Source organism: Sceloporus undulatus, chromosome 6 (genome assembly GCF_019175285.1).
Source record: "Sceloporus undulatus isolate JIND9_A2432 ecotype Alabama chromosome 6, SceUnd_v1.1, whole genome shotgun sequence".
Classification (NCBI taxonomy): Eukaryota; Metazoa; Chordata; class Lepidosauria; order Squamata; family Phrynosomatidae; genus Sceloporus; species Sceloporus undulatus.
In genome coordinates, this window is record NC_056527.1 from 108975803 (window position 1) to 108986756 (window position 10954).

Here is a 10954-nt window from a genome sequence, read left to right on the forward strand (position 1 = left end):
ATTCAATCTTCTCCCTGAGATGGACTCCTTGTGCTTGGTTTTTTTTTTAATTCTGTTTCACAATTGCTTTCATGTGCATTCATCAAACGGCTGCTTTGTCATATAGCTTATCACATCTCTCCCTCTCATACACACACACACATGCACACATACATTCTGCAGAGGACTGGCACAAGACTCTTTCTGTGATTATTAATTATCCATTCAAGAAACATCTCTGAACATGAAATAAATGTTACAGATTAATGTATGTGTGTGCCCCCATCCTTTTGTGTCCATGTGTCCTGGTCAACATTATCAATACTTTTTGTCATAATGACAGTAGAAGACCCATGCCTAGTGATCAGATGCCAAAGTCTTCCTCTGACTTGGAGATTTTGCTGATGTAACACAGTTCCTCATTGCTCAGGGGCCACCTGATGCATGTTCAAGCCTTTCACCACATTATGTGCCAGTTCAGGAAGAAAAGCCTTCTTCAGCCTTGCTTTCCTCTCTTCCCCACATGTTACCCCTCCCTTTTGAACCAAGTGGGGAGAGAAAGCAACAATTTTGAAATTCAGAAGCAAGCCTTAGTCCTCTTTCCACTCTCCTCTGCTTCCTTCAGTTGTTCCGCTGGACGTTGTCGCTTGCCTTTGTCAAACGCCCTCAAGAAAGTAAGACTCTGCCTTTTATGCCATTCCACCATGGCTGGCACACCATTGCCACTCTGTTTCTGGACACTGATTATTGGATTAGCGCTTCAAGGTAAGTCCATCCTACATTTTTTCATGACAACAACCCTGTGAGGTAGATTAGTCTAACAAGAACATGACTAGATGGTCACTCAATTAATTTTATGGCTGTGTGAGGATTAGAATTTTCTAGATTTGTCTGAAAGAGAAGGGATGGACCTAGGATTACTTTTTATGGCCATGTGGAAACTAGGACATGCTTCTTCCTTAGTCCTAGTCCACCATGCTAATGATTGCAAAATGTTGGTAAAATTTCTTAAGAAAGACAAGACAGAAAATCTGCTTTTATGGTTATTATATCAGGGTAGTAAGTATAGTAAGCAGGTTGGAGTTTTGGAGCCAACAAAGTCTCAAAAACTCAGTGTGTGTGTGTTGTTAGTGTGTGTAAGTGTGTCTACATTTGCATTTGTGTGTGTTGGTTTATTTTATTTGCCACCCTTTTCCCAGCATGGGACCCAAGTGATTCACAAAGGCTAAAAGCAAGATTAGCTAAATACCTGACGATGGAAAATTAAAACATGCTTAAAGAAACAATCAATTTATAGTTTTAAAAGTATAAAATCATTGAAAAACATAACAAAGCACCTGCCAATAAAATATCTCACTGCAAGCAATTACTCATTAAAAGCCTATTTGAACAGAAAGGTCAGAAAATATATTGCAAAGAGGTGTGTGTATGTTTGTGTTGGTTCCAGGGAGACGGGGCAGAATGGCTGAGGAAGAAGATCTAGTCCTCGGCTAAAGTTTAGGAAAGTTTTGTAACAGTAGTCCAAAGGAATCTTGTAGCACCTTTGAGACGTTGGAGATTATCATACCGGGATAAGAAATGTGAGAAAAATGTAATGCTCCTGTCATGTTTACATGATCACAGGAAGATTTTCACATGATGACGTGCTCATCCCGTATTTCTCCTGTTAACAACATGGAATGCTCCTGTAACTTCTTATTTACAGAGGGGGGAGAAACATGAATGGCTTGCCAATAGCGCTTCATTCCCGTTACTGTGGAGCAATCCAGGACCTTTTCCTAGAGTGCATTTCCATACTGGCAATTCGTTCTTACTGCTAGCATTGTTTTTGGATTGGATTTCTCTCCTATTTCAAGGTGTAGGGCAAGATCTTCCTTCAACTGGATAAAAATAATGTTGTTAAATATATAAATTTTATTTTCTTCTATTTGGGATGGAACAATGATTTTGAGACATGCACAGTAGCATGAAAGTGGCACATGCGTGATACGTTCAATAACGACATATTAATGATACAAGAATAGATGTATGCAGAACGCAATTGCACAAATGCCCGACTGTGTGAAAATATTGATCACTATAGCACTATGCTTCCATTATCTTCAAATAGTGTGATTGTTGTGCAATTGGCCCTGGTGTGATAATTTCCTAAGTGAGCAAAAGACATTGTAGTGTAAGTGTGTGGACTTGGTCTACTTCCTCAGATGAATGGAGTAAATTGATGCCTGTGGTAGGGAAAGTGCCAGAAGTGACCATGCTACAGTATATGGAAGATTCTAGGAGTTGTAGTTTCAAAAAGAAGAACTTTTTAAAGCTCTGTGGGAAGAGCACATGTTGCATGCTAAAATCCCACATTTGATCTTTGACATCTATCATTGGGAGTGGGAAAGACCCTAGACTGAAACCTTTCCCAGCTCTTGCCAATCAGGGAAATCCAGCACTGAACTACATGGACCTAGCTGTCTAACTCATATCAGGCAACTTCCTATATTTGGCCTTCTACCCACTGTATTGTATCAGCATATTTGCCCCAAATAGACACATTTTGCAATCATTTGCATGCTCTCACCAACTCCATTCTGATCTTCATTTTGAGTTCATGCAGTCACTTGATACTTATGAGTCTTCCTTTGCAAAGGGCAGCAGAATAGAAAACCTGTTTTATAGGTGAAAAACCTGGGTTGGCAGCAGGGAGAGTAGGAGTGTGAATGTCCAAAGGTTCAACAGCCAAACTGACTTCACAATAATTCACATTATAACAATAATTACAGGGTAAAACTTAGGGGCACTTAACAAAGGATCTAAAGGATCAAACAGTGGAAAACAATGCCAAAAAACTTACAAAATTCCAGCAGGTATAACTGTGCTCACATTAAAGGCTGGATAGATGAAAGTGTAGAGGGGGATCAGTGCTTTCAGGGCAGATTACATTCTTGCCTTTCAAAGGTTAAAGTACAATACTTACATCAACGCATGGATAAGCTGACTCAGGTTTTTTGGGTCAATTTTTTTACTAACATTTCTAGACTTACACATGAGTATATACGGTAAGAATAGGGAGGGTGCCTATGAAAGAACTAGAAAAGATCCTAAAATGCAAAGATATACAATTGAGCACAAAGGTTAGACTCAAACAAGCCATTTTGATTACCATGTTTGGATGTGAGAGCGGGACAGTTGGGAAGAAACAAGTTAGGAAGAAAATAAATGCATTGGAGATGTGGTGCTGGAAAAGAGTGCTGAGGATCCTGTGGATGGGCAAAAAGACAAACAAATGGGGTCCTAGTCCAACACTCAAAACACTATTCCACACTGAGTGTTTATTCATCTATATGCTGCCTTTCCTCCAACGAGCTCAATGTAGCCACATGGCTCTCACATCCTGATTTATCCTCACAACAGCCTTCACCAAAGAGTTTTATAGACATCCCAAATCCAGATGCCACACAAAGCAATACATCATGCCAGCTGTCAATCAGTGCATGAAGCTTTTTTTGCAGATACATTTTTGGCTGTCGCTCTAGACAAGTGTGGTTTAAGGCACAGTTACTTTGGCTGCTTGGAAAAGCTGGGTGAGAGGGTTAGAAAAACAGGGTACTTCCTCCAGCTGTGGTTAAAAGATGGGGGTGGAAGAAGAGGAAGAGATTCAAGCAGTGTAGCAACAATTCTTGTCAACAGCATTGGTGGACAACAATAAAAAAAGGTTGGGTGTTGCAAGGGACAGATTTCTCTCTGGGACTAGAACAAAGCAGAGTTTAGAAAGTTACTTTTCAAAATCAGTTTGCTCCTGTTATTCATTATACAGCAGTGTCAAAATGTAGAATTGTAGAGTTGAAAGAGACCTCATAGGGCCCTTCCAGGCAGGAGTCCATCTCACTGTTCAGTGATGGATCACCAGTTAAAGCAGTGATTATTCCCAAACTCTAGTCTCCAGGTGTTTTGGACGTCAGCTCCCAGAAGTTTTAGCCATCTTGGCCAATGTTCTGGGATTCTGGGAGCTGAAATCCAATACCCCTGAAGACTAGGGTTTGGGAATCACTGAGTGAAATCATCCCCAGCAGGTAGCTGTTCATCTCTTTTTGAAGACTTCCAGAGAAGGAGATCCCACCACCTCACTATGCATTTGTTTCCATTACGGAACTGCTCTTACTGTCAAGATATTCCTTCTCATGTTCAAACTAAATCTTCAAACCATTAGACCTGTTCCTGTTCCCAATGGCATCTGGAGGGCTGCATGATTCTCAGAATAAGAGAACGACATAAAACTTCTTAGCTATCAAATTTCTTAGTAATATGCTCCTTAAAATGTCTTCAGACACCTTTAAAAAGTGAATTTTGTAGATAACAATAAAAATATCTCATTTACAAGAATAATGTAACAATAATTTTGAAATATTACTTAATTATTCTCTGGTTACCCCTCCCAAACTAACACAGTAAGATAACCGATTAAGCATTTGATGAAGTGAATTGGAGTCCACGAAAGCTTGTGTAAGGAAATTATTTTTCTCATTCAGCCTCCAAAGTGTAACTACCTTCCACATCTGCAATTAAAGCTATGCCAGAATAGCTTTAGTACAATTTGACAGTTTGAGACTCTCCTCTTTTAAAGATGATGAGCTGCGTTACATCATTTATGTTGCCACCAGTTCAGGGTCCCACCAGCTTACCCTGTTGAATGGGTAGAGGTGGCTTTTGCCATGAAGTTCTTTCCTGATGGCACCACTGAATAATATGACTTTTCTTCTGGATGGGCCTCCCTATGCTTCTACAGACATGCTAATTGTCCCAATTTGGCAAGAATTGTCCTGATGAATTATGTCTTCCCACTTTTCCAGCAGCTTTGAAAATGTCCCACTTTCTTTCTCTTCCTCCCGCTTCCCCCCTTTATCCTCACCTTACTTCAACTGATGTAAACTTAGTTCAGAGTGGAAAAAGCAATTTGTACTCAGCTCAACAGAGTGGAGGGAAGGGAGCACATTTTTGCTCTTCCCAGTGGCCTCAGGCAAAAGCCAACTGCTGCAGTCTCCCCTAGATTGTGTGTTCTTCCTCCTTAATAAGGTTTGCCATCTTGACCACACTCTGATGTTGCTTGAACACATGTCTCCCACTTTTCATCTGTGAAATGTTGGAGGGTATGTTTCTAACAATTCACAAAAAACAAGAAGTAGCTATAGAGAAGTGGCAGTTTTCCTTGGTGTGAAAAAGAACCCAAGCAGGAGTCTTGCTAGGGAGAAAAATGGCAACCCTCATTGCTATGAGGAGGAGGAGTAAAGTTTTTGTTGGTTTTCTCCTTAGTAGCTGATATAATTTCCCTTGAAACAATGGCATCACTAGGGTTGGTGTCACCTAGTGCAGTAACTCATGGTATCATCCTCCCCCATTGACCTCCTCCCATACTACACTCATACAGAATCCTTAGTAATGTTTGTTTTTTTACTAAATTAATCATAAATCATAATTCCTTTATGTCACTGAATCTAATGGTAATAGTTGTGATATAAACAACTGGCAAAATTAAAATGATCTTTAAATTACAATATCATACGCACAAAATAAATGTGTTTACATATACAAAGTTTCTTGTGATTAAAATGAAAATTTGGTAAAATGTTATTTTTAAAAAAAAATAAAAAAATTTAAAATTTGAAATTTGAAATTTTACTTTAAAAAAAACCTGGGGCCTCTTCTTTCTCCTCCCATTGACCCTCACCCCACTTACCCCATCTCTTCAGTATTTTACACACACACACACACCGCTTAGGATGTCAGCTGGTGCAGTCCGCACCCCACTTGTGATGTCATTGCCTTGAAATAACAAGCATGATTTACAGAGATTAGCAAGAATCATAGAGTTGGAAGAAACCACAAGGGCCATCCAATCCAATCCCCTGCCAAGAAGCAATACACAGTCAAAAGGTGCTGATGTTTATCTTCTTGCAGCTTTGGTTGCTGAGTTTAGTAAGCTACATTTAAAAGCCTAACAGCTCCTGAGATGTTTTGCTGCTTGCTATCTTGATCAGATGACATTGTGAATCTAGCATAAAGAGATAACTGATTTGACTGATCTTAGGACTGCTTTGTACTACAAGTTATCACCATTCCCTCACTAGTTGAAGTTGCTCTAAGAGCCAGCTTTTTTAAATAGAACAAGTCTTAGAGAATACAGTGAGCTCTTGGTATCTGCTGGGATTTGGTTCCAGGACCCCCATGAATACCAAAATCTGGATGCTCAAGTCCCATTAAATACAATGGCACAGTAAAATGGTGTGCCTTATATAAAATGGCAAAACCAAGGTTCCCTTTTTGGAATTTACATATTTTTTTCTTTTCTTTTTTATAAAGTTTTTTATTGATTAAAAAACATCAACAATCATCACGTAAAAAACAAGACAAAACATGACAAAACAAACAAACAAAAAAGAGAAATACAACATATATCAGAATATACTATTTCAGATATGATACAATAGTCTGTAATCGTTGGTTCTACTTTAACATTGAAAGTTGTTAATATTTCTATCTGCTTCCACGAATTTAATCAAAGGCATCCAACATTTTTTCTGGTTATTCCAATCCTTTTACATATTTTAAAAATATTTTCAAACAGTGGATGCTTGAATCCATGGATAAAAAATCTGTGGATATGAAGGGCTGTATGTATCTCTAAACCATTCACCCTGATATTCATGTTGCTAGCTTTTTTGTTAGCCAAAATGACATTACCCTTACACAAGGTCTTAACTATCTTGGAGAAATCCAAGGTTTGTCAGTCTACAAAAATTATGTACTAAACAGGCAGGGAACCTCAATTATAGCCCAGTGAGGGCTGAGTACAAAGAGTGGGTGCAGAATTATTATAGAATTGAAAGGAATCCCAGCAGTTGGTAGGGATGAAAATTGGATTTGGAGATGAATAGAATGAAGTGACTGGAATCCTAAACAACACATCATAGTAATTTCTTGTTGTCTATCCCACAAGAGATGTTACCGCACAAGCTCCATTCTCACCACAATCACACTTGTTAAAGAAAATGGAATTATATCTGTCTGTGACTAGCCATTATTGCATGTCTTTGCAATTGTGCGACTGGGGCTGCCGCCGCTCTTGCACTCTCTTCCATGATCCCAGCTTCATAAATGTTCCGTACAGAATCAGCCTACTTTATGGATTTTATGGCTGGCTCTAGTTTGAAGAATTGGGTATGGCCAATGTTTTAACAACCAGTGCTCCCTTGCCTTTAACAACAACCCAACATGTAAAATTTTAGCAGATTGAGGATTTCCTGTTATTTCATGCCAGGAAAATCACCCACTGCTAATAAAAATGCACTGAATTGCTGGTCACCCTGTTCAAAGAAGAAGAACTGAACTCTGATCAGCAATGGTTTGTGTTTAGCCCAGGATCTTGCTCTGCTTAAAAACATCATTCCTGGCAACAATTTCTTTATCAAGCTTCAGCCTTTTGAACTTTCAACTGGCTTCCAATATTTTGCCACAAAAGGCAATTCTTCCTCTTTCGTTCCTCATCTCCTGATCCTGGTCAGTTGCAAAACAAATAGGAATGAAGAGGGTAGCATTTCTTCATCATACATACACAAATTCCCCAGATTTGTCACCCAATTACAGAATAATAAGGCCAAAATCCTCTGCATAGTTAAGGCTGATTGAACACAGCAGCACATAACTCCTAACTAAGCATGCACTTAATCCTCTGCCATCCCATGTTTTCCAGCTGCTTTTAAAATGTTCCAGTTTCTTTCTCCTACTATTACTTTCTCCCTTTGTCCTTGGGTTACTTCCATTGCTGCAAATCGACTTCAATTGTTGCAAACAGGCCAAGCAAAACCAGTGTTGTCAAGCTAGGAAAAATTATTGAGGAAGAATACACAAGTTAGGAGAGGCTGCAATAGTAGTTTGCTTTTGTCTGAGTCTACTGGGAAGGACAAAATTCTGCCTCCTTCTTTCCTCTTCTCTCAGACAGGATAACTGGGACTGTCTCTGCCAAATCAGGACCATTGACTCTCCCCAACCAGCAGTCAATGGAGAACGATGATAGAAGTTGGCAATCCAGCTACATTTGGAGAGCCCCACATACTCCCCAGCCCTGGCCTAAACACAGAACCCTGCCCAGCCATGGCTACTGGAGATGCCAAAATCTGCACTTGTACAACCTTGCTGGGCTGGCTCAGCTTCACAAAGACACCTGGTGAATGGCTAGCCCACACATCCAAAGCTTTTGATCGTTTGGTTTGAATTTCCCCTTTGGGAACTGCCCAGCTTCCTTCCCATTCCCAAATTTTATAGCCGTTGGTTGTAAAAGAAGTCCCTGTAGCTTTCAGCGACTAGCAACAAAGCAAGACCTGCCTACATTTTGTCAGGAAGTCCGAGGTATGGGGTAATCCTTCTCCAGACCTGATTTGGTGGGTATTTCCTAGGAACTTTATATGTCTACATAGCCCATGCTGTTTTGTTCATTTTATTTTAAAACAACTGAATGTTTCTAAACGTCCGTCTGCTCAGTTCTTTAATAAATAAATCAGAAAGGAGAGTTGATCAGATTCTCTGGCCTGATCTGTAGATTGGCTTCACCCATGTGTTTGTAGCACTAACCTAATTTTCAAAGAGTTAAAGGAAGTTTTGAAAATATGAAGCTCTGTCCTTCTTTATATGTGTGCAGGCCTGGTGTCTTGTGTATCCAGAACATCTGAGTTGTCAAAAATGTGAGAGGTGGTGGCATTACCTCTGAGGAATAAGAACAAAGGGTATCTTTACAGCTTTTCCTGTCTTGCAAGATTTGACATCAAACAGATTGGTTTTGTCACCAAAGAGAATAGTAATTCTAGTGGTGATACCATTACTAGAAATAGAATGGGGATGTAAGGTTTGTTTAAGAGTTTGTGTAAATTGTATGCATGTCATAAATGTATATATTGGACAAGCACATGGGAATTAGCAGTCACCATCCAGATTGTATGAGCAGAGTGATGTAGCTTTTTTACCATTTTAATTAATAGATGGTGTAGATGCACCATGTAATGTCAGATGGAGCTTTCAGCTGGGCCTGAGAACTGGAAAATAAAGAAAATAAAGGTGTCACCTGAACAGCATATTTTGTTTCCTCTAATGTTTCAAGTGTGAAACCTCTGCAGGAACCGCATGGATCTCACCACTTATATTTAGAGTGTGGGAAAGGCGTGAATTTTTGAACAGACATGGCATATGGCAATCATTCTGTATGTGAAAGATGGAAAGATAAGATCAAACATACCCTGCTGCCACCCATTAGAAGATTCACAGGGTTCTGCCCATTGCGCAAAGAAACAGGGATTCCTCAGTACTGGCTCCATACCTTTAGAATTAGCTCCTGACAGAGGTGTGAGAAAGAGGACTGCAAGGTTACAGCATCACAGAAATTTCAGAGTCAAAACGTAGGACCAAGGGATGGGTCCTTGTGATGTCACAGGGAAATCTTGTTAAATCTTGTGACTTTCTTATGAAATCACAGAGGCAATACAGGCAAGGCTTGGGAGGTGACTATGGAAACGAGTATGAGAATAATCAGGGTTATTAGGACCAAAATTTGGGTGAAGCTCAGATAACCATGCAATATAATTCACATATTGGGGGGAGGGGGGGTACAGAGAAAGCATTTTTCAGTGGATGGGAAGGTAGGTGCTAAAGTATTCCTTGTGAACTGCAATAATTGCCATAATTCCTGCCAGTATTGGCATCATGTAGCCTTACCTGCACCCTAGCTGCCAAGGCTTGTATAAGAAGCTTCACAAGCCATAATGTTGTCACTCTACCTCAAGCCCTTCCATGATGGATTTAAATACCATAAGGTCTTCGCTCTTTCCCTAATTCCTTTCACTCCCTGAGCATTTTTGGTGCACTGATACTGTACAAGTGTAACACAGAGGCAAACACCTTCATACCCAGCCACAAATGGTGGCAATAGCTTCAGTTAACCAGAATGTGATGTTGTAACCTGGCAGTCCTCAGTCAGGAGCTAATTCTAAAGGTTTGGAGCCAATATTGAGGAGTCCTGGTTTCTTTCAGAAATGCTCCTAATGGGTAGAACACTATGTGCCCCACTTGAGAATGGGTAGAAATGAATTACCGCTGCTTCCTCCATGAACATAGAATTGGAAGGGACCACAAGTCCAACCAACCCCTTGCCATGCCAGAATACATGACTGAAGTACTTCTAAAAGATGTTCAGCCAATCCAACCTCTGTTTAAAGATCTCCAAAGGAGAATCCATCACCCTCCAAGTCAATCCATTCCACTCTTAGAGTCTTACAATGTTCTCTTTTCTTGTAGTTTTCAGTGACCCCTGGAACCAGTTGGAAATGGGTGGAGATGAGTAACCAGTCTCCTCACATCCATCCCCACCTTCATCTTTGTCCTTCTCCAGTGCCATAGAATTCGAAGGTACCCCATTTGTCCTCAGCTGCTTCAGTTGCTGCAAACTGTTTGTACTTAACAGTGGGAGATGAGATGAAGGGGTGGAATATCTTGCCCTTCCCGGTAGACTGAGGCAAAAACAAACAGCTGCAGCATCTTCTAGCTTGTGGGTTCTTCTTCATCAATAATTTTGTGATCTGGGCCACAACTCTGATGTTGCTTGACCACAAAAGTCCTGATTTTCACATGTGAAATGTTGCATGGTATGGCATAAAAGAGAAGGATAGGTAAAAGACGTGAAGGCTGAGAACCTGTTGCTTACTGTCTTTATAGTTCTCATAGCTATTAGGGTGGGGAGAGGGATCATATTTGCACATATTGATTTTCTTTATTTGCTTCTGTATTATGGGCCTTGGGAGCCCATCTTCCATTAGCCATATCTTGGTATGGGGTGCCCTCAGCCCAAGATGCCCATATGTCCAGCAAAGGGGGTTTGAATTTGATCACTGGCCAAGGGTTTGGAGGCCCAGTTCTACTACCATTGTCTGTTAGAGGACGGTAGACT